The 27,332-nt window shown below is 35.4% G+C and overlaps 1 protein-coding gene and 1 non-coding gene across 4 annotated transcripts in view; one reads left to right on the plus strand and one right to left on the minus strand.

Moving 5' to 3' along the window:
- Window positions 1-27,332, plus strand: part of IL1RAPL2 (interleukin 1 receptor accessory protein like 2) — a 1,155,228-nt gene that overhangs the window by 1,017,399 nt on the left and 110,497 nt on the right. The gene's annotated exons all lie outside the window — the stretch shown is intronic.
- Window positions 11,948-12,054, minus strand: LOC113597416 (U6 spliceosomal RNA). Its single transcript, XR_003418181.1, has one exon. It is a non-coding gene; the product is annotated as a U6 spliceosomal RNA (small nuclear RNA).

Below are 27,332 nucleotides of genomic sequence, written 5' to 3' on the forward strand. Positions count from 1 at the left end.
GCTTTTGTGTGTTTGTTTTGAGAGGTTGAATGTACTTTGTTTAATCAGATGGTAAAATCTGTGGTCTTTAATAGCAGAGACCATGCACAATCTTAGCTATAGAACCAAAGTCTCAAATACAACATATTTTAAGTAGTCTTGATAGTCTAGATGGTCTTGATAGGTGAGGAAGCAAAGTAGTATAGAGGGTAAATGCATATGAAAGAACTGGGTTCCCATTTGTTTGCTTGTTTGTTTGTTTGAGATGGTGGGGCAGAGGAAGAGAGAGAGAATCTTAAGCAGGCTCCACTCTCAATGCAGAGCCCAATGTGGGGCTCTATCCCATTACCCTTGAATCATGACCTGAGACGAAATCAAGAATTGATGGTCAACCAACTGAGCCACCCAGGTGCCCTGAACTAGGTTCCCGTTTGAGCTCTGCGATCTATTAGCTGTGTGACCTTCCACAAGGCAATTATCTCAGAAAACTTAGTTGTTTCAACTGAAAATGGGAATATATTAATAATCTACATCACAAGATTGTATTAAAATAATTATTTGAGATAACAGGTAAAGTGGTCATCACAGAGCCTGGCACATGAGTGTTCAACACATGGTAGCTAATATTATGGTTGGTGTTTATTCAGGTTAATTGCCTAAACAACTGAACTCTTGTGTCTGCAGTTACTGGAAGGTGTAATCTGCAGCCTTGGCCTCCCTGGTCAACCCCCAAGATCATTATTACAGATGTGCTACTATCTCCAGGAGAAGTTCAGCTTTATTTTCCTTTCTCCTCTTTTGTTTTTTTTTCTTGCTCTTCTTTACTTCAACTCTCCCAGATGACTTACTTCTCTTTCCTATTTTTAAATTCCTATCCTGCCCATGACATGGATTTGATTCCACTCTGCATAACCAGGAGCTTCCCTAAGCTTTCTCACTTGCTTTAAAGATGACTGTGGGGGTTAAGGAAGCTCTTCTTTGTGTTTAGAGTTGTTTAGCACTCAAAAATGAAAGCATGATTGTATTATATGAAGTTGAAATTACATCACAGCCATGTGTGGAAGGGTGAGTGTGTATGCATATGTGCATGTATGTCTGGGTTAGTGTGTGTTGATTTATTAGTGATTTGGGGAGACTGTATAATAGTTCAAATCCTGAGGCTTTTCATTCTACGAGGAGGGTCTAGATTAGGAAGGACAAAGGATTATAATTACTGCTCTTATTCTTAATGATTGTAATTGTAATTAACAATGTTTATCAGCTTTGCTTTTTTTAGGCCTAGTCATTTTAGGAGCCATTTAAGGAAATTATTACCCACTTTGCAAAGTGTCACCAAATCATTTTTATTACTTTGCAAGATGAAAGACTACTGCTGGCTAAGTGATGTTGAGTCCATATCAATCACCAAGCACCTATTTTGTCCCTAATCATGTGTTACAAAAGATGCAAAAATGAGTAAGACAAAACCTGAACACTTAAAAGAGTTTGGTCAGTAAAATGTGGGTAAACACATTTTCCTAATTAGGTCAAAGGCCTTGGGTAGACCCCTGAATCTAGCCCAGTATATATTCCCATGGTAACAATGAAAATCTGCTTTTCAGTTTTCCCACTGTGAGGGAGTGTAACTGACCGAAAGCCTTAGTTTCTGTGCTCTGCATATACCACTGCTTTAGGGGACACACTTCTCATAGGCTGCCCCCCACCAATGACTGAGCATCGCAAGAACACGATGGCAGACCCATTCTTGGGAGATAGAGGACTCCTCTGATTGATGACTTTAGCTTAGCAATTTCCCATTGACTTTGCAAAAACTTTTTTATAATTGCCTTGCAGTTAAACCTCTTGTTAACTAACACTTACTCCTTCCCTCTTTTTTCCACAAGGGTGAGAACTACACCACAATCTATTGGTTCTCCTGGCCTCATTTTTTTTCCTTCCCATTTTCATCACAAGTTGCCCCATCCCCTACAATAAAGTTCTTTCATGTAGCTCAATCCTACCATGACATGCTTCTCAGAGGACCTGAACCAACATATCCCACAGTTCTGTGAGTTGACTTGACAAATGGCTTGTTCACAAGCTAGACTTGATGAGCAGTCCCATACTATGCTATGGTTACCAAAGCATACAGATGCTTGACACGTTTAATTATACAAAATCAATTTGTTTCAAGTTACAAAATTAATGTTGATATGTAATTAATGAAAAAAACAATATGTTAAAAAGATAACTGTAAGAATACCCAGATATATGCTGTATTCCCATTTATATACATCTGATCAATAAAACATCAACACATTCACTTAGATACTGATTTAATCCATGGATCAAGGCCATATTTTCAAAGTATTTTAAGGATTCCATGACACTGCAAAAGCTGGAGAAAAGAGTTGAGGAACAGTATATGCTTGCTAAACAAGAACTATTGTTTACTTAGCTAGTGAATACCTAGAATAATAAATTTTTACTTCATGATCGCATTCAGGCTTGCAAACACCCAGAAATAGGAATTAAGGGTTTTAAATGTAGTTATAAAGGTCATAAAAAGTCTGATTAGACTGAGGTACATTTACTCAAAATTTTGATTTTCATTAAGTGGTAGAAAACAAAATAATTCCTCAGACAATAGCACATTTTTCAGTATACATATTATTGGGGGAAGGAGGGGAGAAGAATGTGCATTAACTGGTGAAGTCCACCAAGCTTAATATCAATATTCTGTTACACCAAACAGTTTGAAGACAAGGGAAATGTTCTAATATAATTTCAGATTATGATTCATTTGGCTAAAATAGAGCTTAAGGTTGCTTTGCCATATTAAAAGTTTACTACAATAATTTTTCACATAAACATTTAGACTTGAACTCCGGGACTAAATGTGGCATGATTATTTTGCTTTTAATCTGCGAAATCGCTAAAAATTGACAATTTAAAAACTACAACAAAGAAAAAGTTGAAGCAGTGTGACTCTTACATCATTGAACCACTTCTAATGGTTAACTTTTAGTATTTAACAAATTCAAAGAGTTTGGGAATTCATACTCTCTAGTATGAGAAAAAAGAACATAAACTTTTCACTTAATCTCTATGACCCTGTTGCCATATCCATAAAAGCAGTTTCATAATACTACTTTTCAGTGTTGCTGGGAAGAATCATGGTAATATATGTAAAATCCCCATCACATGGTAAACACTTGATACATTTATTCAGATTAATGAATAAAGAACTTTCCTACTAATGGCAGACCTTATGCAGCAGCTTTGTAAATGAACGATAGCACTTTCTCATTAGGAAAAAACATAATCTGCAGGGGGAATCAGGAATGTTTCTGTACTCAGAATTGTACTTTTTTTTATTTTGTAGTAGAAACGATGAGAAGTAGAAAATGTTCAATACAGGGGTCTGGCTTCCTGAAAATTCTACATTTGCCCTAAAATGCTGGGAACTTGTCCAGCTTGCTTTTTGAAAGTTATCTCAGGCTGGTAGGGGACAAGAAAATAATAGAAAATAAATATAGAAATGAAGCAAGAAAGGTAATTTCAAATTCTAAGATGCAAATTAATAATCACATTTTCAGATATGGCTATAAGTTTAACTATCTTCAACAGTTTCACCAGGCCTGTGATACTGCAGGGAATCTGTAGAGCATCAAAGAGCTCTTCAAGAAGAAAAATAGGGGAAGAGAACAAGTTCTGATCTCCTTAGGGCTGCATCTTTATGATATTGTAGTATCTGCTGTGAGGGAGGAGATGTTAGGTGTTTAACATACTTGGTACAGAGATATATTCTATTTTCCAGGGCAGCAAAACAAAATTGTGATCTTCCTTTGGCAAAAGGCACAGGCAAGTTGATAACTAAGTTGGTTACTTGCCTGAGTGTTGAGAATTCCTTTGAAGCCACTGGGATGGTCAGGGAAAGCATAACAGGGTGAGGCTTCTAGTACAGTCAATCCCCAAGTACCAGTGTGGTCTCAGAGCCCTGAGCTGAAGACAAAACAGAATAACAATACACTTAGTGCCAACAATGGGTAAGGAAAGTCAGTAGGTCATTGAAAGCTACGGTTAAAGCCTTTTAAATTGCAAAATACCATTTTCTGGGTTACTGGTAGATGATAATAGAAAACTATAACTGAGAGGTCCAATATGCAACTGAGGGAAGCACACCATTTTTAGCTCTCTACTTTCCAAGTTTTCTATGTTTCTAGATTTAAAAAATTGTCAAGATATAGGCAACAGATTTCCAAAACTGAGTAGCCTCTATTTTCTTGTAAGCCAATAATACTTACTGAGGGCCCAATTCTTTTCCCCACAATTCCTTAATTGAACTGATTCCTCTACCCAGCATCAGTCAAACAAAATGAGACAAAGAGTCAGAGGATTATAATAATGACCCTAAAGGCAATAAAAGATCCTAATGAGCCATTTAAATTGTCAAGTAGAGATTAAATGACGTTCACCATACTTTTAGTGTTTAGTGTATTTGGTTTCTTTTCAATTCCTTGATAAAAGTCAGTGATTCTGGCATGGTGTCTCTAATGATTCTCAGTTAACCAGAGTGTTTGATTAACCAGAATGACTCATATTGCTTCTAGTACTAAATTATAGTCATTATGAACTTGAAAACTTATTAGCCAGACTTAAATCACTGTGAAGGAAACTTCCCAACAAATACTTGAGTTGAGGACACACAAGTGTAGCCAGAAGCAAGAAATCAAGGGAAAGGGTGTGTAGGAAATCTGCCTGGGGATAGAAATGGAAGTGTTCAAGGAGTAAGGCAGAATAGCTTGGCTCTCTCTGAACTTGAAAGTAGCATTCCTGTCATCTCATCAGAGAAAGGGTGTATGCTCACTCTAGAATTTCCCACAAGACTAGAGATTGGAGAACATACAGCAGGAAGTACACAGCCCTTAGGGTAGGAGTTGGCACAGTCTTCCAAAGAAGGTGAAGAAAAGTATCTTAAGTCTTCTCAGGCCTTCCCATCCTTCAGAAAGTACGAAAGAGAGAGGTAGTAGAGCCAAGTATACAGCACAATAGTAGAAAAACAACATCCTGAGTAAAGCAGACTGTGACACAAAGTTCTGACTACAAAAAGGGCTGTCCTCCCCTAGATAGTGGTGTAAGTCAGTGGTGTCAGTCAGGGGGCACTCTTTAGGCTAAGCCAGAATTTCTTAGTCTTAGCACTCTTGACATTTTGGGCTGGATAATTCTTTGTGTGGGGCCCCATCTTGTGAACTGTAGGACATTTAGCAACCTTCTTGGCCTCAAACCACTGGATGTCAATAGCCTTACCACCCTTAGTTGTGACAACCAAAAATTACTCTAGATATTGCCAAGGTTCTGGGTAGGGGGCAAAATTCCTCCTAGTTGAGAGTCACTGGTTTACAGGGACATTTGGAGAAGCATTTCATGATGATGGAGGGAAATGTCCCTCTTAGAGAGTAGCTGAGTTCCAACTATTATTCTATTAGAAAGTAAGGACAAAGTTTCCTTTGTGTTTTTGTTTGGTGACTAATGTTATTGGGACTCATATTCTTTAATTTTGTTACTAAGTCAAACTGATATGCCATGGGGAAAATGTCTGCTATTTATTTTAAAATGTGACATTTTCCCAAATCTTCTCTTTATAGAAATAATAATATTAAAGAAAGAGAGGGGCGCCTGGGTGGCTCAGTCGGTTAAGCGGCCGACTTCGGCTCAGGTCACGATCTCACAGTCCGTGAGTTCGAGCCCCGCGTCGGGCTCTGTGCTGACTGCTCAGAGCCTGGAGACTGTTTCAGATTCTGTGTCTCCCTCTCTCTCTGACCCTCCCCCGTTCATGCTCTGTCTCTGTCTCAAAAATAAATAAACGTTAAAAAAAAAATAAAAATAAAGAAAGAGAACATTTCACCCTGAATGGAATCCCTTGCCACTCTTCTCTAAACAACAGCATATTTGCACACCACCTGGTGTATATTACAGATTCACAAGGAACTCAGTGGCTGTGTAATAGAATTAAACTAAAAAGTTCACATGATAATCTTGCCCTCTTTAATATAGAACTTATGCCTAATTCTAACAGTGGCCTAGGGGTTCAGCTTCCAAGTGAAGAGATAAATCAAGACTTTATAAATGGCATAGTATACAATTATTTTGGCAAATTATATTGCCTTAGAAACAATTCATAAAACTATCATCTGAATTTCAGGGGGTGAGTTAGCCATTCACAGATGACTTACTATATTTTAAAATTATGACTTTCTGAACCCTCTGACAGTACTTTCCCCCTAGGTTTTAGAAAGAATGTTACTTTATCATTTGAGAGCCTGGAGATTTTCCTCCATTATTAGCTTCATTTGTGATACTGAGAAGAACTAGGAAAGGTGGGTTCAGAGTTCAGGAATATAACCCTTGCCTGAGGCTATATAAGTTGGTAAAACTTCCTATGTCAGTGGCACTTTGAGAAATTTTTCCTTTTATGTAACTATACGATTTACCCATGAAGACGGGGTGGGGTGGGGGGGGAGGTTGATCTCTGTCCACAGCAAAAATAGTTCTGCACAGTTCAACTCCTTAGAGAAATACTGTTTTTTTGTTTTTTTGTTTTTTTAGGTTAAGTAAGATTTTCCACTGGCATTTGTCATCGAGAAAAGAAAAAAAAAAGGCTAATTTTTAAAATATTCTTGGCCTTAGAAGCCTAAGCGGATATACACTCTTTTTTTTTTAAGTTAGAACTTTAATTGCATGATTATTTGGAATGAAATACAGCAAGATTGTTTTTCTTATTATAAATCTATCCCAGAGAAGAAATGATAAACAAGCAGGGAAATAAACTGAAGAAGAGAAAACCAAAGGGAATTGAGATTGTTCAGCCCATAGAAAAGTTGGCTAAGAGGTGATTGAGTAATGATCTTCTAGGACCTGAAGGGCAATCATTAGGACCAGATGCTCCCCATCTGAAGTGAGGGCGGAGCCACAGGAAATAACACTATAGAATGAGAAAGTTTAAGAAAGAATGTACTGGCAGTGAAAGCTGTCAAACATCAGAATACATCACTATGGAAGTTATGAAATTACTTCTGGGATGTTTCACATTTTGCTCTCAAACAGGATAGATTCTCTCTTGTCTGAGATAATTGAGGTGAAATTAAAATGAGAAATATGGGCAAAAGGATATCTCAAGATTTTTCTTCAATTCTATGGTTCTATGATCCCTGTATCTTTATTTGCATCACGTTCTCTAATGTGTTAGTTTTACAATGTGCTTTTTTGCATTATACTTCCGCTTAATGAAGTTTCAATTTCTCAGTTATTCCCAATTATGGAAATTTATTGTATGATTTTTTTTATCCTCTTAGATTATTGAAAACTGTGGTTCTGCCCCACTGCTCTTCCTTTCTTTTCCAACTGTTTATTTTCTTCTTTTGCTGATTCTTCCACTTTTCAGTATTCTGTTCACTCTCCTGTAAAGATCTTTTGAGAGCATGTGGAGGCTTTGCATAACACTTGGCATATTCGGTGTTTGAGGCCAATTTAATAGCTAATTATTGTTTTATAGTTTCAGGATGTGAGGCAACATGGGAGAATGTGATCCCATACAGTAATAATTTCAGTGTAATCCATAATATTTTCACTTGGCATTCACTAAGTGTATGTCTTTGAAGCCACATTTGCTCTGTCTATATCAAAATAACCATTTGGCTCAGTCATTCTAAGGCAAGAGGTAAGAGGCTGGCATTATAAAGAGAAACTGTCGACCCACTTAACAGACAACTTTAGATAAAAACTTTCATTTGATTGTCTAAATCTTTCTTTCACTGAGTCACATTGGGGAAATATAGGTAATGGTATGCCTGTCTTAGTGAAAGGGCCTAAAGAACCGTTAGACTGCAATAAGAATCCATCAAATGCCAAGGGCTCCTCACCTGTAGAAAAGTAAGTCTTAATGCATCGACCTGACACTCAAAGTCCTCCTCAGTCTTGACATGGACCTTCCCCCTCTGTTATTTTTATTACTCACAATGAGTCTTCTATTTTAACTTTACTGTTTCCATCATGCCATACTTATCCTAAAATCTACTGTTTCCTTAGGTGCTTTCTACTACCTAAATGTTGAAAGCCTCTCCTGACCAGTCCTCTTTTTCATCTTTTTTCCATCATCATAGTATCATTATGAATGCTACTTGTTGATTATTTGCCATGTTTAAGCCTTCAAATTCATTAGCCTACTTGGTATTTGCAAGAACACTGTGAGGCATATATTATTGTTCCAGAGATCATTTCTAATAGCTTCTCTTCTAAGAGACCTCTTTTAACTAAATGAAGCCCAATAATGTACCCTTCTCTGAATTCACAACACTTACTGTCTTTACCATTCATTGAGACACTAAATCTTGCTTAATAGTTTCTCATGTAAATATTATTTCCCTGATTAAACTGTAAGCTCGTTGAAAGGAAAAATCGGTGACTTATACTAATTTTTATGCCAATATAATGCAAACTACGTAGCAGGCCCACAATAAATATAATATACCCTAAGGAAGGAAAGAAAGAAGAAAGGAAAGGGAAGGGAAGGGAAGGGAAGGCAAGGGAAGTCACAAGGCAAGGGAAAGGAAGCATCAGAAGGGCGATCAGAATCTGGTGAAGTTGTATCTTGTGACACCAGTGGTATGTTATCACTTCATTAACAAATTTTTATTGGCTACCTCCTGAATAGCCAATACCATGATGTGATCTATGAGGGAAAAAAGGGAAGGGGAAAATATTACCTCCGCTTACAATCTAGATGGGAAGACCAGAGTAAATGCACACTAATAGAGGACAGTGTAATAAAGGTCAGTAAGAAAAACAAGAGCCAAACAATCCAAAAGACCAACAATACCAACATGGTGCTAAACTAAGTAGCACTGTGTAATACTGGAATGGGGAAAGAAAACCTTTGGGATCCTTAGAAAATACCATCCTTTCAGATTTCGGAGTTGTTGTCCTTGTTCTTATTGTGTGTGTTTTTTTGTTTTTTGTTTTTTGTGTTGTTTTTTTTTGTTGTTTTTTTTTTTTGCCATTTATGCCTGGCATTAAAAAAGTACATGAGGGGTGCCTGGGTGGCTCAGTCCGTTAAGTGTCCGACTTCAGTCAGGTCATGATCTCATGGTTCACGAGTTCGAGCCTCACATCTGGCTCTCTGCTGTCAGCTCAGAGCCTGGAGCCTGCTTCGGATTCTGTCTCCCTCTCTCTGCCCCTCCCCCACTCATTCTCTCTCTCTCTCTCTCTCTCTCTCTCTCTCAAAAATAAATAAAAACATTTTTAAAAAATGCATGAGAATGTAACAGAACAGAAAAATAGAAATAATTTGTGATGCTCAAAAGCAGAGCCTTTACCAATTGCTTGGTAAAGTAATGGCACATTGCAGATGCTGTATAAAATCGAAACTTTTGGAAACACAGTGAGTTTGTGAATCCAGGCAAAGGGATTCACAACATATCTGATATAAAAATGACATTTTATGCTTTGTTGTATCAGTCATTTTCTTTTCCTGACTTTCTTCCTTTCTTCCTTTTTGCTGAGAATTTTTTTTCTTCAAATGAGGTAGACAGTAATGATGTATATTTTCTCCAGGAAGTAGAGCAATTAAAAACCTAGATAGAAAGAAAAAAAAATGTTTTCCCTTTTTCACCTTCAAACAAATATTATCCATATGAAATTTATCTTTGAGATATGTCTTCAGAATTTCTCAAAATAAATAAAGCTTCCTTTCTGAGATTAAATGTTTTAAGAGAACAGGACCTTCTAGCATATTTCATGTATATGTGTGATTGCCTGTGCATATTATTTGGGGGAATATGTCAGGAGGCTGAATATCAATCTCCTTTATAAATTGATTTTGAGGCCTTATTTTGTAACTTTCACAATGTGTGTGTATGTACACACACAAATACTGTGCATGCATATTCCTTATGTTAAAGAGTTATAGAGCTACAAGTAACATCCTTCAAATGTGCCCAGCTTGATTCAGGAATAAGAAAGAAAACACAGAAATGTCAAAAGCAAGCCCTGGAGATTCCAGTGTCTTGAATGTGAGTTAGTCATCCTTTGACATTTGAGATGATGGCTGAAAATGAATGCTCAGATCTTTTGAAATCTTCAATCCAGAAAAATTTTGTGAAGTATTACAAACTCTTGTCAATATTTCTAGGGGCCAGTGGGAGACAGAAATTAGGTCTCCCTCTCCCCTACCAAAATGGGGAAGCAAAGTTTAGTTTTTCTATTAGAACATTTATGTCCTCTCTAGGTGAATACTTCATAGGCTCAAATTCCACTTTTCTTTTATCTCCTTTAATCACTTCCCTTAGCCTGTGAGAAAGGAAGGTTTAAACTGGAAATGAAGAGAGGATTTTCTTTGATATTTTGAATGAAGGTCATATTTAATATTCAATATTAACATGGAGTGTGTCTATATTAATTCAAGGACAAATTTATAAGTAGCTTGCCTTTGAAGCTGCATCAAATCTTGTCCATTTCAAAAAAATGTTAGAAATAACTGAAATGGTGGAAAATCCTCATGTGGTTCTGAGAGAGAAGCTTCTTCAGTAGGACCATGCAAGATGAATTCTTTTCATTAGAACTTTATTTGCATACTTCCTACTGCTGTAAGCCACACATAAGGAAAGTAGCATTATGCCATACCCCTGATCTACTGAGCCAATGATTCTCTTCCTAACAAGTGTCCATGTATTACTTTTCTGTCCTGAAAACAAAAATATATCTTGGGGTCAAAGCCATGACTCAAGCACCAAGCACAAATATTTAGTCTGTCACAGTACAAATTCATAGGACATCTCATCTCTCCTACCATGCTACATCCTATCCCCTCATTCCAACCCATCCCTTGCTATATATGTATGTGTGTGTGTGTGTATTTCATTAATTAAAAAATAAGCATTTATCTTCTAATTCTGAAATTGTCTTCTTTACTTCCAATTACTTTGTAATTTTTGGCTTGTTGGCTTTATAATATTGTCCAGACAATGTTGCACTTATGTTCCAGTGGACATATTTGGCTGCAAAAGTGTTATGAATAAACTCATCTTATTTTGCAACTAATCTGTATTACTTCAATGTCAAGGTACAAAATAGAACACACTTTTGATGGAGAGAATTGATTTACCATTTCAGCCATAAATCTGGGTCTTTGAAAAAGCATGAATCAGACAGTAGAATGTGTAGCAATGATATGTTTTCTTTTCTGATTTTAATTCCTCTAAAAATGATAACTGTTGATTAAGGAATTAAATCATTGGTATTAACATGGCATGTCTGAAAGATGTACCAAAATTTCTCTCATCTTTGCAATTTTCAAGTTTTTGTCTTAGTTGAAATATTGGGAAGTTGACCTATGTCGTTAATTTTTTTGTACTCATTTTTTATCTTTTTAAAAATGTTTATTTATTTATTTTGTGTGTTTGGACTTTTTTTTTTAATATATGAAATTTATTGTCAAATTGGTTTCCATACAACACCCAGTGCTCATCCCAAAATGTGCCCTCCTCAATACCCATCACCCACCCTCCCCTCCCTCCCACCCCCCATCAACCCTCAGTTTGTTCTCAGTTTTTAAGAGTCTCTTATGCTTTGGCTCTCTCCCACTCTAACCTCTTTTTTCTTTTTTCCTTCCCCTCCTCCATGGGTTTCTGTTAAGTTTCTCAGGATCCACATAAGAGTGAAAACATATGGTATCTGTCTTTCTCTGTATGGCTTATTTCACTTAGCATCACACTCTCCAGTTCCATCCACGTTGCTACAAAGGGCCATATTTCGTTCTTTCTCATTGCCATGTAGTACTCCATTGTGTATATAAACCACAATTTCTTTATCCATTCGTCAGTTGATGGACATTTAGGCTCTTCCCATCATTTGGCTATTGTTGAGAGTGCTGCTATAAACATTGGGGTACAAGTGCCCCTATGCATCAGTACTCCTGTATCCCTTGGGTAAAAAAAATATGGAACGCTTCACGAATTTGCGTGTCATCCTTGCGCAGGGGCCATGCTAATCTTCTCTGTATCGTTCCAATTTTAGTATATGTGCTGCCGAAGCGAGCACTAAAAATGTTTATTTTGAGAGAGTATGTGTACCCATGAACAGGGGAGGGGCAGAAAGAGGGAAAGAGAGAATCCCAAGCAGGCTCTGCACTGTGAGGCCCAAACTCATGAGCCATGAGATCATTACCTGAGCCAAAATCAAAAGTTGAACCCTTAACTGACTAAATCACCAATGTGCACCCTCATTTTTTTTCATCTTTTTGTCATTGTAGAGGGGGTATGTGTAAAGAGAAGAAAGGAGTAAGAGTTCTACATATACGTGTTCCCATTATTTGTTTTTTGTTTGTTTTGGAATGGAGAGTATACGGATGAAAGTAAAAGAATCACCATACCTTAATAGTAAGTCTTCATATGACAGCCTATTTTTCTACTATTATTCAACGGAAGAAAGACAAAACATATTTATTGATTACCTGTTTTGTGTAAAGCAGTTCATCAGGTGTTCTGGGAAACCCAAAATGACTAAGCTATGGATATGTGTCTGCAAAGAGTGTATTGTCTAGTGGTTATCTCATTTTTTTTGTCTTTGAGTGCATGCCTTATCTTTGTTTTTTTTTTTTTTTTCTTGCAAGGTGAGGACCATAAGACCTAACCCATCACTCATTTGGGTGTCTGCTAATAAGTGGTACCTTGTTTTTTACTGGCCTTTATGACAATACCTTTAGCTCATGAGGCTCTTTGGTTTTCTCCTTCCCTTTAACAGAGTATATAGTTGACAAGTTTGGCAAAGGATATCATGGATTCCTCTATCTCTCAAATCAGAAGTTCTGAATTTAGCTGTACAAGAAGCACATTCTTTGTTCTAAAGAAAGCAACAACTCACTGTCCAGAATGTTGTTTGTTCTATTTCTGACTTGCCCCAGACTCATGGATCACACATACATTATACATAACTTTCCACTAATATTCTTAACCATTAAAACAATTTTAGTGTTTTTTTTAATTTTGTACATAAAGTCAATTTCCTTGTCATATTTATAGGCCCTACAAAATTTATTATTACCCTTGCTAATGCGGCTGTGTTTGCACTTGGGTGCTCTCTCTCTCTTTTTACCTCTGCCTGTGCACACTCTTGCTCTCACTCTTGCTCTCATGCTTGCTGTCACTCTCACTCTTGCTCTTACTCTCTCTCTTTCTGTCTCAATCATGCTATTCTTGACAAGACCATCAAGATATATATGGTTGTAGTAGGATGATGCTATCCATAATATCAACCTCAAAATATTAAGGGCATCCATATATATTCCTATATGTCCTTAATTTATTATGAGTCTATCATCTAGCAATTTGTTCTAAATTCTCCTTGAGCCTAATTGTATATTTTCATTTTAATACCAGAATATTTAACATTCAGTATTATATTAGTTTCAGGTGTACAATATAGTGATTCAACCATCCCATACAACACCCAGCACTCATCATGAGAAGTGTACTCCTTAATCTCCATCACCTATTTTATCCATCCCCCTGATTCACCTCCCCTCTAGTAACCAAGAAGTTGCCTCTCTATGGTTGAGTCTGTTTCTTGGTTTGCCTCTCTCTTTATTTTTTCCCTATGCTCTTTTGTTTTGTTTCCAAAATTCCACATATGAGTGAAACTTTATGGTTATTTGTCTTTGTCTCATGACTTATTTCACTTAGCATAATGTTCTTTAGCTCCATCCATGTTGTTGCAAATGGCAAGATTTCATTCTTTTTATGGCCATGTAACATTCCATTGTATATATATCACATCTTCTTTATCCATTCATTGATTGATGGCCACTTGGGCTGCTTCCATAATTTGGATATTGTAAATAATACTGCTATAGACATAGGGGTGCATGCATCCCTTTGAATTAGTTTTTCTTTTTTTGTATCTTGGGGGTAAATACTCAGTAGGACTATTACTGGTTCATAGGATAGTTTTATTTTTAACTTTTTGAGGAACCTCCATTGCAAGGGGGTTCCTTTCTCTCCACATCCACACCAACACTTGTTGTTTCTTGTGGGGGTTTTTTTTCCCTTGTGTTTTTGATTTTAGCCATTCTGACAGGTGTGACGTGATATCTCATTGAAGTTTTGATTTGCATTTCCCTGATGATGACTGATATTCACATCTTTTTTATTTTTTTTTAACATTTATTTATTTTTGAGACAGAGAGAGACAGAGCATGAACGGGGTAGTGGCAGAGAGAGAGGGAGACACAGAGTCGGAAGCAGGCTCCAGGCTCTGAGCCATCAGCCCAGAGCCCGACGCGGGGCTCGAACTCGCGGACTGCGAGATCGTGACCTGAGCTGAAGTCGGATGCTTAACCGACTGAGCCACCCAGGCGCCCCTTCACATCTTTTTTAAACAGTTTTTTAAAGTTTATTTTGACAGAGAGAGAGAGAGAGAGAGAGAGAGAGAGAGAAAATCCACGCAAGCGAGAGAGGGGCAGAGAATGGGAGAGAGAGAATCCCAAGTAGGCCTCACACTGTCAACAAAGAGCACGATGGGTAGCTCAGTCACATGAACTGTGAGATCATGACCTGAGCTAAAATCAAGAGTTGGGTGCTTAACCAACTGAGCCACCCAGGCACCCCAATGTTCAGCATCCATTTATGCTTCTGTTGGCCATTTGAATGTCTTCTTTGGAAAAATTTCTCTTCATGTAATCATCCCATTTCTTAAATGGAATATTTGCTTATTGGGTGTTTAGTATTATAAGTTCTTTATATATTTTGGATAATAATCCTGTATCAAATATACCATTTGCAAATATCTTCTCCTATTCCACAGATTGCATTTTAGTTTTGTTGATTGTTTTCTTCACAGTACAGAAGCTTTTTATTTTGATGTAGTCCCAGTAATTTATTTTTGCTTTTATTTCCTCTTGCCTCAGGAGATATATCTAGAAAAATATTGCTATGACTAACACCATCAGGAACATTATTGCCCATATTCTCTTCCAGGATTTTTATGTTTTCAGGTATCACATTTATGTCTTTAATCCATTTTGATTTTATTTTTGTGTATAGTGTAAGAAAGTGGTTCAGTTTCATTCTTTTGCATGTAGCTGACCATTTGCTGGAGAGACTGTCTTTTTCCCCTTGGATATTCTTTCCTGCTTTGTCAAATATTAATTGACCACATAATTGTGGGTTTATTTCTGGGTTTTCTATTCTGTTCTTTTGATCTATTTATCTATTTTTGTGCCAGTACCATACTGTTTACATCACTACAGCTTTGTAATATAACATGAAGTCCAGAACTGTGATACCTCCAGCTTTGTTTTTCCTTTTCCAAAACTGTTTTGGCAATTCGGGGTCTTTTGTGGTTCCATATAAATTTTAGGATTCTTTGTTCTAGTTATGTGACAAAAACTTTTGGCATTTGATAGGGATTGCATTAAATGTGCAGATAGCCCATTTGGGTAGTATAGACATTTCAACAATATTTTTTTCTTTCAACCCATGGGCACGGAATGTCTTTCCATTTCTTTGTGTCCTTTTCAATTTCTTTCATAAGTGATCTCTAGTATTCAGAGTACAGATCTTTTACCTCTTTGGTTAAGCTTATTCCTAGGTATCTTATGGGTTTTGGTGAAATTGTATATGGAATCATTTTCTTAATTTCTCTTTGTGCTGCCTCATTATTAGTGATAGAAATGCAAGAGATCTGCACATTGATTTTGTATTCTGCAACTTTACTGAATTAATTTATCAGTTCCAGTAGTTTTTTGGTGGAGTCTTTCATGTTTTCTAGACTAACATGTTATCTACAAATAGTGAAAGTTTTACTTCTTCCTTACTGATTTGGATGTCATATATGTATGTACGTATGTATGTTGTGGTTGTCTGATTTCTGTGGCTAGGATTCCTACTTCTGTGTTCAATAAAAGTGGTGAGAGTGGACATCCTTGTCTTGTTCCTGACCTTAGGGGAAAAGCTCTGTTTTTCCCCATTGACTGTGATGTTCGCTGTGGGGTTTTCATATATGTCTTTTGTTACACTGAAGTGTGTTCTCTCTAAACTTTGTTGAAGGTTTTTACCATGAATGGATGTTGCACTTTGTCAAAGGGTTTTTCTGCATCTATTGAAATAATCATATGTCTTTATCCTTTATCTTATTGAAAGCACAATGGATTTTCAAACCTGGACCCTTGTCCTGAATGGTTATAACTTTCCTTAGATAAAAGGAAGTTTAATGAGCCCTTATTGTATGTGTGTGTGTGTGTGTGTGTGTGTGTGTGTGTGTACAGTTTACCCACCTTTATACAGCAGTATGATGTACTGTTTTTCTCCTATCATATGAAAGAATAAAGCCAAACTATAAGAGCAAATCTGTTATATTTTTCTGGATAGATTTCTAAAATACTTGACTTTTTAAAATTATATCCATTGTAATACTATTTAAGATTATTTGTTTTTATGAAAACAACAAACAGTAAGATGTTTTCTTTCATTTTGAACAGATTAGAAGAGATTAATTTCACTGTTAATTGTTTACTGAGTAACTGAAATAAAATATTCACTAGCTGAGCATGTTTATTGAATTTATTTTTTATCTCTTTCTTGTAGTTTTTTTTTTCAAAATGGGTTTTTGCTTCTTTGGGCAAAGATGGGGTGCAAAATATAGGATAGTTTATAAACTTGCCTTGATTTAAAAGCTAAAACAATGAAAACAAGTTAGTTTTATGATTCAATTCAAATACCTGTAAAATTATCTAATATTGTTTGATATTTATTACACCTCACAATTAGTTGATTTCTTTGTGATTTTACAATGTTTTCAACATTAGTGCCTAAATAAAAGTTATTTATTTTTGTGAATTATATAGATTTATAGATTTTAAAATAACTTAGGATTAAAAAAAAGGGATCCTTCACCTTGTACAGGCAAGCAAAAAAAAAAAAAAAAGATTTCCCACATCACTGAAGTGTCATTCAGTCCTCTTTCTGGGTTCCATCACTCCAGTTTTCCTAGGCTTCTGCACATGTACTAATTATCTTTGAAGGACAGGAAAGAGACAAACATTTTATATCAGCTATGTAAAGAAAAGCCTGGCTTATCCCATTCAAGAGCTAACCTTGGTTCCCAAAGGCAAATACTTCAGATTTCATTCCCAAAAGAAATAGACAAGCACCACATTGTCATTGTTTGCTGATTTTTTTTTCTTTTCCTCCCAAAACCATTTTTCTAATTAAGCCTTTTGAGATAATCATACATCCACATGCAGTTGTAAGAAATACAGGCATACCTCATGTTATTGCCCTTCACTTTATTATGCTTTGCAGATATTGCATCTTAAAAAAATAAAGGTTTTTGCCAATTCTGCATCAAGCAAGTCTATCTACACCATTTTTCCAACAGCATTTGATCACTTTGTGTCTCTGTGTGACATTTTGGTAATTCTCACAATACTTCAAAGTTTTTCATTATTATTAATTTTGTTATGGTGATATGTGTTTAGTGATTATGTCTTGCTGAAATTCAGGGGAGGGTTAACATTTTTTAACAGTGTAGCATTTTTAAATTAAGGTATATATTTTTTTAGACATAATGCTCTTATGCACTTAATAGACTACTGTAAAAATAATTCTCATGTCCACTGGGAAACCAAAAATTTCATTTGGCTCATTATATCACAATATTCATTTCATTGTGGTAGCTGGGACTAAACCTTCAATATCTCTGAGGTATGCTTGTAATACAGACAAATCCTATGTACTCTTTACCCAGTTTTCCCTAATGGTAAGCTCTTGCAGAAATGTAGTGCAATATCACAACTAGGATACTGACATTAATAGTCACGATGCAGACCAGTCCTATCACCACAAAATTCCTTCATATTGACCTTTTATAGAAGTACCCACTTCCCTCCCATTCCCTCCTTAACACTTGTCAACTGCTAAACTGCTCTCCATTTCAGTAATAATGTCATTTAGAGAATGTTACATACATAGAATCATATAGTATAAAACCTTTTCTGATTGGCTTTTTTCATTCAGCATAATGTCCTGGATGTTCAACCAGGTTGCATGTTAATAATTTTTTTTCTTTTTTATTGTTGAGTAACAACAGTCCATGGTATGGATGCAACAAAATTTGTTTAACCATTATCCATCAGCATTGTTTTCAGGTTTTGGCTGTTGTGAATACAGTGGACATAAACATTTGTGAATACAGTGGACATAAACATTCATGTACATGTCTTTGTATATGTGTAGGAATGTAAGTCTTCATTTATATGGTACATAAATGCCCATGAATACAATTGTTGAGTCATATGGTATTTGCATATTTAATTTTTAAAGATACTGTCCACTGTTCCAGAGTGGGTGAACCATTTTACATTCCCATCAGTGATGTATGAATCAAGTTTCTCTACATCCTTCTCAGCACTTAATGTTGTTACTATTTTTTTTGTAGTCATTAGTCAACTATGTAGTAACATCTCATTGTAGTTTTAATTAGCATTTCCCTAATGATGTTAAACACGTTTTTATGTGCTTATTAGTCATCTGTACATCCTCCTTGGTGAAAAGTCTCTTCATATCTTTTGCCCATTTTCTAATTTATTGCTTGGTTTTCTTACTGGACAACTTTGAAATACTATTTTAATTACTACATAATATTCTAGATACTATTATTATGATTTGATTTGATTTGATTTGATACTGTTTCTTTTCCAGATATGTGGTTTGTACATATTTTCTCCCACTCTTTAGATGGGGGCCATATATGACTTCCATACCTTCAAGATACTGTGGTTTTTCAGTCCTTACCAAGGTCACTTTTGGTAGATTTAATTTGTTGACTGCTTTTCATCCTTTTAACAGGGTATTTCAAAGAGAAAACCTTGTAATTATGATGAAATCCGATTTATCCATTTTTCTTTTTCTGGATTATGCTTTTGGTATTAAGTGAAAGAACTCTTTGCCTAGTCCTGGATTCCAAAGATTTTCCTCAATGCTTTTTCTTCCAAAAAGTTTTATAGTTATACATTTTAAATTTAAATTAATCTGTTTTGAGTTAATTTTATTATATAAATTGTGAGAGTTATTTCAAGTTTCATTATTTTTGCTTAAGGATATCCCATTATTCCAGCACCATTTGTTGAAAAGTCTAGCTTTCCTCCATTGCCTTGCTTTTACATTTTTGTAAAAAATCAATTGGATATATTTGTGTTGGTCATTTCTAGATTTCCTGTTCTGTTGATCTGTTGTCTATCTCTCCATCAGTACCACACAGCCTTGATGACTGTAGCTGTATAATAAATCTTGAAATCACACAGACTAATTCCTCCCACTTTGTTTTTGTTGTTGTTGTTTGTTTGTTTCCAATATTGCTTTAGCTATTCAAGGTCTTTTGCCTTTTCATATAAATTTAGAATAATCTTGTTTATATGTAAAAAAAAGTCTTGCTGGAATTTTGATAAGATTGAATTAAAACTTTATATAAATTTGTGGAGAAATGACATCTTTACTGTGTTGAATCTGTTTTGTGTGTTTCTCCATTTATTCACATCTTCTTTTCAGATTTATCTCTTCAGAGTTCTGTAGTTTTTAGCACACTAGTCTTGTACATGATTTGATAGATTTAGGCATTTAACTTTTTTAATGATTATAAATGACATTGTATTTTTATTTCTTTGTTTTTTTATTTTTGTTTCCATATTTTTAGTTTTGATATCCATGGTTTCATGATATCTAATAGAAATACAATTGATTCTTTTTTTCTGAAATACAGTTGCTTCTTGAATCTTTATATTATATCTTGAAACCTTGCTGAACTTATAAGCTTTAGTAGGGATTCCTTTCTATAGGCTATTTGGGACTTTTTTACATAGACATCATGCCATCTTGCAAAAAAGGACAGTTTTATTTCTTTCTTTCCAAAATGCATGCCATTTATTTCTTTTTATACCTTATTGCACTACTAGAATTTCCAGCAATAGATTGAATAAAAGTAGTAATATTCACCTAGTAAATAATGCATCATTTTACTCTGCTTTCAAATTTTTATATTTTAAAAAAATGTTTATTGGCCATTTGGAGTTTATCTTTTGTGGAGTTTCTTTTGTAAAATTTTATTCAAGACTTTCTTGCTATTTTTTCTATTAAGATGGCTCTTTTTAAAAAATCTATTTGTAGGGTGTGTGTGTGTGTGTGTGTGTGTGTGTGTGTTTACATATTTTGGATATAAATCCTTTGTTCAATATATGTATTTCTAATTTAATTTAATTTTTATTGTTTTTTTAAATTTAAATACAAGTTAGTTAACATATTTGGTAATGGTTTCAGGAGTAGAATTTAGTGATTCATCACTTACATATAACACCCAGGGTGCATCCCAACAAATGCCCTCCTTAATGCCCATCACCCATTTAGCCCATCCACCTAAATGCCACCCCTCTAGCAACCCTCAGTTTGTTCTCTGTATTTAAGATTATCTTATGGTTTGCCTCCCTCTCTGTTTTTATTTTATTTTTCCTTCCCTTCTCTTATGTTCATTGGTTTTGTTTCTTAAATTCCAGATATGAGTAAAATCATATGATATTTGTCTTGCGCTGACTGACTTTCAAAATTTTATCTTTGTGTTTAGTTTTTAGGAGTTTAAATATAATGTCTTGGTATGGATTTCTTTTTTTATGTTTATCATGTTTGGAGTTCATTCAACTTCTTTTTTTAATTTAAATTCTAGTTTGTTAACTTACAGTATAGTATTGGTTTTAGGAGTAGAATTCAGTGATTCATCACTTACATACAACACCCAGTGCTTATTACAACAAGTGTCCTTCTTACTGCCCATCACCCATTTAGCCCATCCCCCAACCACCTCCCTCCATCAACCCTCAGTTTGTTCTCTGTATTTAAGAGTGTCTTAAGTTTAAGGCTATCATTTCAAGGAAAACAAATGACAGTTTTCATTGACAATGATAACATTCAAACTTGCATGCAAACATTAAAATTAAGTTCTGCTGTAAGCCTGACAACCTCTTCAGACATAGAGACTTGTGAGATCATTCAACTTCTTGAATCTGTACGTTGATGTCATATTCCATTTCTGAGACATTTTCTTAGACATTGAGCACATTTTCAGTCCTGTCTTTATTTTCCTCTCTTCTTGGAACTCCAGTGACATAAATGTTACATCCTTTGTTTTAGTCCCTCAGGTCCCACAAGCTCTGTTAATTTTTTCCAGTCTATTTGCCCTGTATTGTTCATAATTGGTTATTTTTCTTGTTTTATTTCCATTTCACTGATTCTTTGCTCTGTCCCCTCCATTCTGCTCTTGAGGCCAACCACTGGGCTTCTTATTTTGGTTATTGTATTTTTTCAGTTCTAAAATTTAAATTTGATTCTTCTTTATATTTTCTAATTCTTTGCTCACACTGTTCTTTGCTAAAGCTTCCTATTTTTTTTTTCATTTGATTCAAGTGTGTTCATAATAGTTTGCCGAAGCCTTTTGTATCATGGCTATTTAAACCATTGTCTGATAATTCTAACATCTCTATCATCTTAATATTGATATCTATTGATTGTATTCTTTCATTTAGTTAAGATTTGCCCAGTTTTGGCTATAACTAGTAGTTTCCAATTTAAATCTGGACATTTTTTCTATTATGTTCTTATTTAAACCTTTCACTTTAGCTGGATTTATTTTGACATTGTTCTATCAGAGGAAAATGGTGGTGGGGCATCCTCCCAATATTGCCTGTTGAAGGTAGAAGACTAGGTTCACTACTCAGTTTCCACTGACATTCAAAATGAGGATCTCCTCTCTACTGCTGTATGGGTGGGAGTTCCATGTCCTTCCATGTTCTCCACTGACACCATGGTGTGAGTGACCTCATTATCACGTGGTAGAGGTGAAAGGCTTCCTCTGAGAGCAACTCTGTGGAGAGTTTGAGGGGTGCCTCATCACAGCTGGGTGAGTTTAGAAGTCCAGACGCCTCACATGGTGTCTACTGACACCACAAAGGGAAGCGAGGAGGGTGGACCTTATTACAGCTGGTGGAGATGAAAGTCTTGGCTTCTTACTTGACCTTCTTCGATGTCACCCTGATGGGGGTATTAGGGTACCTTGTTATAGCATCCTGAGAATAGATGTATAAATTCCCCTATCAGCCTTGTCTGACATGAGTATGTGTGGGGCCATAATTTTTTGTGTGATGTTTAGCTAGAGTAGGGTGATTATTTCCTATAAGTTTTCTATTTTCCTAGGCTGCCCTTTTCCTGGTCCTTTAGCTAGAGAGAGCAAGTCTTTGTTGGACTTTTTTGTTTGTGCTTATCGATATTTCTAAGTTGCTGGCTTGTTAAGTAACAAATCTGGAATATGTGAAACACAAAGAAAACACAAAACACTCACCATCATGTCATTCCTTGCATCCTGAGATCCCTAGCCTGTATTATTCTCTCTGCCTTTTAAGAGTCTTCTTCTGTTTGTTTTATATATAATATCCAGAGCTTAGTTGTACTTAACAGAATGAAAAGTAAAAAGTACATCTGTTCTATCTTCTCAGAAGCAGAAGTCTAATCAAGCAATTTTTTAAAATAAAAATTGTGTCCACCTGGGTACCCTTCCCCATTGGTCAAAGATAATGACCCCTTTCAAGATCACAAAAACATAATAGGCCAAACTAGACTACAAAGAGACCACAGAGAATTGCCTTTTCCTTGATGGTGTTAGGCTCATTAGAATCCACTTAGGAATTTCTCAGACGTTAGCAAGATGGGGCCAACCAAAACAATGGGGAAGAAAAGCATTCCCTGGTACCCAAAGACTACCACTTTGGCAAAAGGAATTTCTATCACTTGAACATCTACATCACTGAAGGGATCTTTTAAAGATTACTGCTACAAATCTTGGGAAATTTGTTTTACTATTAGATTCTACTTGGTACCATATTACAAGGGCTGCCACCCAAGACACAAGAAATGTTAGATGAATGGCCTCCTAAGTAATTACATAACACCAATTGAATAGGTAACTAAAGCACCTTGTCAAAACTAGATAATAATTATGTGTATTTTTCATTTCCCTCAACTAGTGCTATTATATAAGAAAAACAGCAAGATACTAAGTCATAATGCTTTGGTGACTACATATTTATTTACTAAATAACCAGGTGGGACATAAAATTCTATTCTTAAATAATATTTGACAAGGTAATCAGTAATTTTATTATTTTTTTCTATGTAAAGCAAACCTTCCATTTTTTAAAGTTTGAAATGTCTCTTGGGGTTATTATTATTGTTGTTTTAGTTATTACAGTTCTTTATTAATGAAACTTGTGTTTCATAAAGAGGCGCTTTACTCAACGATTGAATAATATAACTAATTTAGTATAGTTTCTATCTTCTAGTCTCCAGTTCTGCGCATTGAAGGTTTTTAAGGTCGATAATTTAGATTACAAGGGAAAATTGTCACTGAACACTGCCAGATCAAAGAAAATGTCACCAATTTAACAGCTCTGGAAAAATCACTCCTGTTTGTATTAAATGTAAATATTGGATCTCATAGGATAAGTAAAACCTGCTTAACTTTGTACAATGATTTTATTCACTAAACATCTATATGTACTGCACATTTCCAAACTCATAAAACTTCCTCCATTTGTATTATTTAAGCTTCTATAATTTCCCCCACTCCTTATCACCAGGCTCTAAAACAAGAAAATATAAATACCTGGGTTAAATTACAGACAATATTAATAGTCTGATTCTAAGAAAGTAAGGAAAGTATTTTTTCAGTGTAGTCCTTTTTTTCAATACAAGCAGTCTAATATCAGGCAGATAGCGTTGTTGGCACACAAGGTCAAGGTTTCTCAATCTCAGTTACTGTTGACATTTAGGGCCAGAAAATTATCTGATGGTAGACAGGGCTGTCCTGGGTTGTTTCAAAGCCTCTACCAGCTAAATGTCAGTAGTACTTTCCATTATTTATAACAATTCAAAATGGCTCCAGACATTGCCAGATGTCTCTTGAGGGACGAAATTACCCTAGTACTGTGTAAGTGCACATACTCTCTGAGAGGTTTAAATGGAAGTTAAAAAATAATGTTCTCAGGGCACCTGGGTGGCTCAGTCAGTTGTGTCCGACTTCTGCTCAGGTCATGATCTTGCAGTTCATGAGTTCAAGCTCCACATCAGGCTCTGTGCTGACAGCTCAGAGCCTAGAGCTTGCTTCAGCTTCTGTGTCTCCCTGTCTCTCTGCCCCTCCCCCACTCATGCTCTTGTCTCTCTCTTTGTCTCTCAAAAATAATAAAAATAAATTTTTAAAAAATTAAAAAAAATAATGTTCTCATGCAGATTGCAGTATAGTCAAACTTTTCTAACATAGCATAGTCTATTAGGAAAGTGAAGCTATTACAATTTCCTAAGAGGAAAGCGGAATCCTCACCCTCTACTAGTGAAATAGAAATTAGGAGTACATCATCTATGGAAGCTCTGATCCCTTACCTGATATCCAAATTATGGATCCATTATCTTCTTATTTGTGACCCAAACCAAAAGATGTCCATAAGTATATAGGGAATAGAGGTGGACAATATAAGGAAAGACGACAAATACAAATACTAAATATTTGTATATTGTGATATATATGTGTGTGTGTGTGTGTGTGTGTGTGTGTATATATATATATATATATATATATATATATCTCACAACTTGTACTTTTGGGGATGACCACTGGGTGTTATATGTAAGTGATGAATCACTAAATCCTACCCCTGAAATTAATATTACACTACATGTTAACTAACTATAATTTAAATAAAAACTTGAAACAAAAAATAAAAATAAATTTATAAAACAAATTCTACATAGATACTTTAATCTGTAAAATTTAGTACTGTCAGGATACATGGGTAATAGATGAACAATAGACTTAATGAAAGTAGGCGATAACAACCCACATTTTATAGAAACACCTGGAGTTTATAACTGCACTTCAGGTTATGGAATCAACTACCATTTATTTCCTTGTCTTTTCCTGTCTTCTAAATAGCTCATACTAGGAGTCAATAGCCACAGCGATAGGAATGAGATCAAGAATCTTCAACACTTTACACACACACACTAACATACACACAATCCATGCAGAGGGACCTAAGAAAATACGCAGCCTTACCAAATACCAACAACTATAATAAGTCTTCTTTTGCAAACCAAAAGGTAATGAAAGTTTATTTAGTTTCATATAACTAAAGTAGACAATATAATAATTTTCTCTATGCTAATGAGAAGAAACATTAGTTTTAAAATATCCATACACAACCAGGAAAAGTGGAAATGAGGCATAAAGAGAGTAAAACATGATTTGGTTAGGGGATAAATTGCATCCTGCAAATTTTCAAGAAATGGCTTCCATAAAAGTTTGTCTTGTTTTACTAGCATGTGATAGCCAAAGTCATTTCTTAATTCCTCTTCACAGCTTCTGATTCTCTAGACTTGTTTGCTAGAGGAATCATAGTGGAAAATGGATGTGAATGCAAGTCAAACACTTCTTATAAATCCTTTTTAAATCATAAAGTTCCTTCATATAACATATTGAATCTGTGGTCTAACCTTAGAAATGTATTCAAAAGTTAAATATACTGTTAAAAGATAACAAAGTAAAAAAAATGACTTTCTTATAGATAAAAATAAACATACGTTAAAGTTTTATTTTACTCCCATGATATGAATAAACCAAGCATATATTATAACTGGCTCAACAGAAAAGTCAAAAAAGCAAACATTTTTATAGGGTAAAAGAATGGTGACGTGAATTGCAAATGGAGACAAAACTGGTTTTTCTCAGGGGATATGGGGGAGTCAGTTAAATTTCTATCAGATAGGCCTGATTTCTTTATTACAATTCTACCTTCCTTTGACCAAAAACAATCTCAAAGAAAGATTATCTTCATCAGAAAATACGATTTGCCTCATTAGATTTGACCTGATTATTTACATAGGTGCAGCAAGTGTGTTAATTTGCCATATGGTCTTCTGAAGTTTCCTTTGATAGAAATTTTCATGAGTAATATAAGATTGGACTTTTATAAGCCTCTTATTATTTGCAGTCCTGAGGCTAGGAAGCAAGCCAGATTTTACCTGTAGTACCTATACATTTATTTTTTTGACTTAACTATTATTTTATTTCTCTTTTTATTTATTTCTTTTTTTATTAACTTGTTTTATTTTTTTTTAATTTACATCCAAATTAGTTAGCATATAGTGCAACAATGATTTCAGGAGTAGATTCCTTAGCGCCACTTACCCATTTAGCCCATCCCCCCTCCAACAACCTCTCCCATAACCCTCAGTTTGTTGTCCATATTTATGAGTCTCTTCTGTTTTTCCCCCTCCCTGTTTTTAGATTATTTTTGTTTCTCTTCCCTTATTCATCTGTTTTGTCTCTTAAAGTCCTCATATGAGTGAAGTCATATGATTTTTGACTTTCTCTGACTAATGTCACTTAGCATAATACCCTCCAGTTCCATCCACGTAGTTGCAAATGGCAAGATTTCATTCTTTTTGATTGCCGAGTAATACTCCATTGTATATATATACCACTTCTTCTTTATCCATTCATCCATCGATGGACATTTGGGCTCTTTCCATACTTTAACTATTGTTGATAGTGTTGCCATAAACATGGGGGTGCGTGTGTCCCTTTGAAACAGCACACCTGTATCCCTTGGATAAATGCCTGGTAGTGCAATTTCTGGGTCTTAGGGTAGTGCTATTTTTATTTTTTTTGAGGAACCTCCATCCTGTTTTCCAGAGTGGCTTCACCAGCTTGCATTTCCCACCAACAATGCAAAATAGATCCTCTTTCTCCACATCCTCGCCAACATCTGTTGTTGCCTGAGTTGTTAATGTTAGACATTCTGACAGGTGTGACACAGGTGCCATTCTACAGGTATCTCACTGTAGTTTTGATTTCTTTTTCCCTGATAATGAGTGATGTTGAGCAGTTTCTCATGTGTTGTTGGCCATCTGGATATTTTCCTTGGAGAAGTGTCTATTCATGTCGTTTGCCCATTTCTTCACTACATTACTTGTTTTTTGGGTGTTGAGTTTGATAAGTTCTTTATAGATTTTGGATACTAACCCTTTACCTGATATGTCATTTGAAAATATCTTCTCCCGATCTGTCCATTGCCTTTTAGTTTTGCTGATTGTTTCCTTCACTGTGCAGAAGCTTTTTATTTTGATAAGGTCCCAGTAGTTCATTTTTGCTTTTGTTTCCCTTGCCTCCAGAGACGTGTTGAGTAAGAAGTTGCTGTGGTCAAGATCAAAGAGGTTTTTGCCTGCTTTCTC

The sequence above is a fragment of the Acinonyx jubatus genome, chromosome X, assembly GCF_027475565.1.
Source record: "Acinonyx jubatus isolate Ajub_Pintada_27869175 chromosome X, VMU_Ajub_asm_v1.0, whole genome shotgun sequence".
In the NCBI taxonomy this organism is placed as follows: domain Eukaryota; kingdom Metazoa; phylum Chordata; class Mammalia; order Carnivora; family Felidae; genus Acinonyx; species Acinonyx jubatus.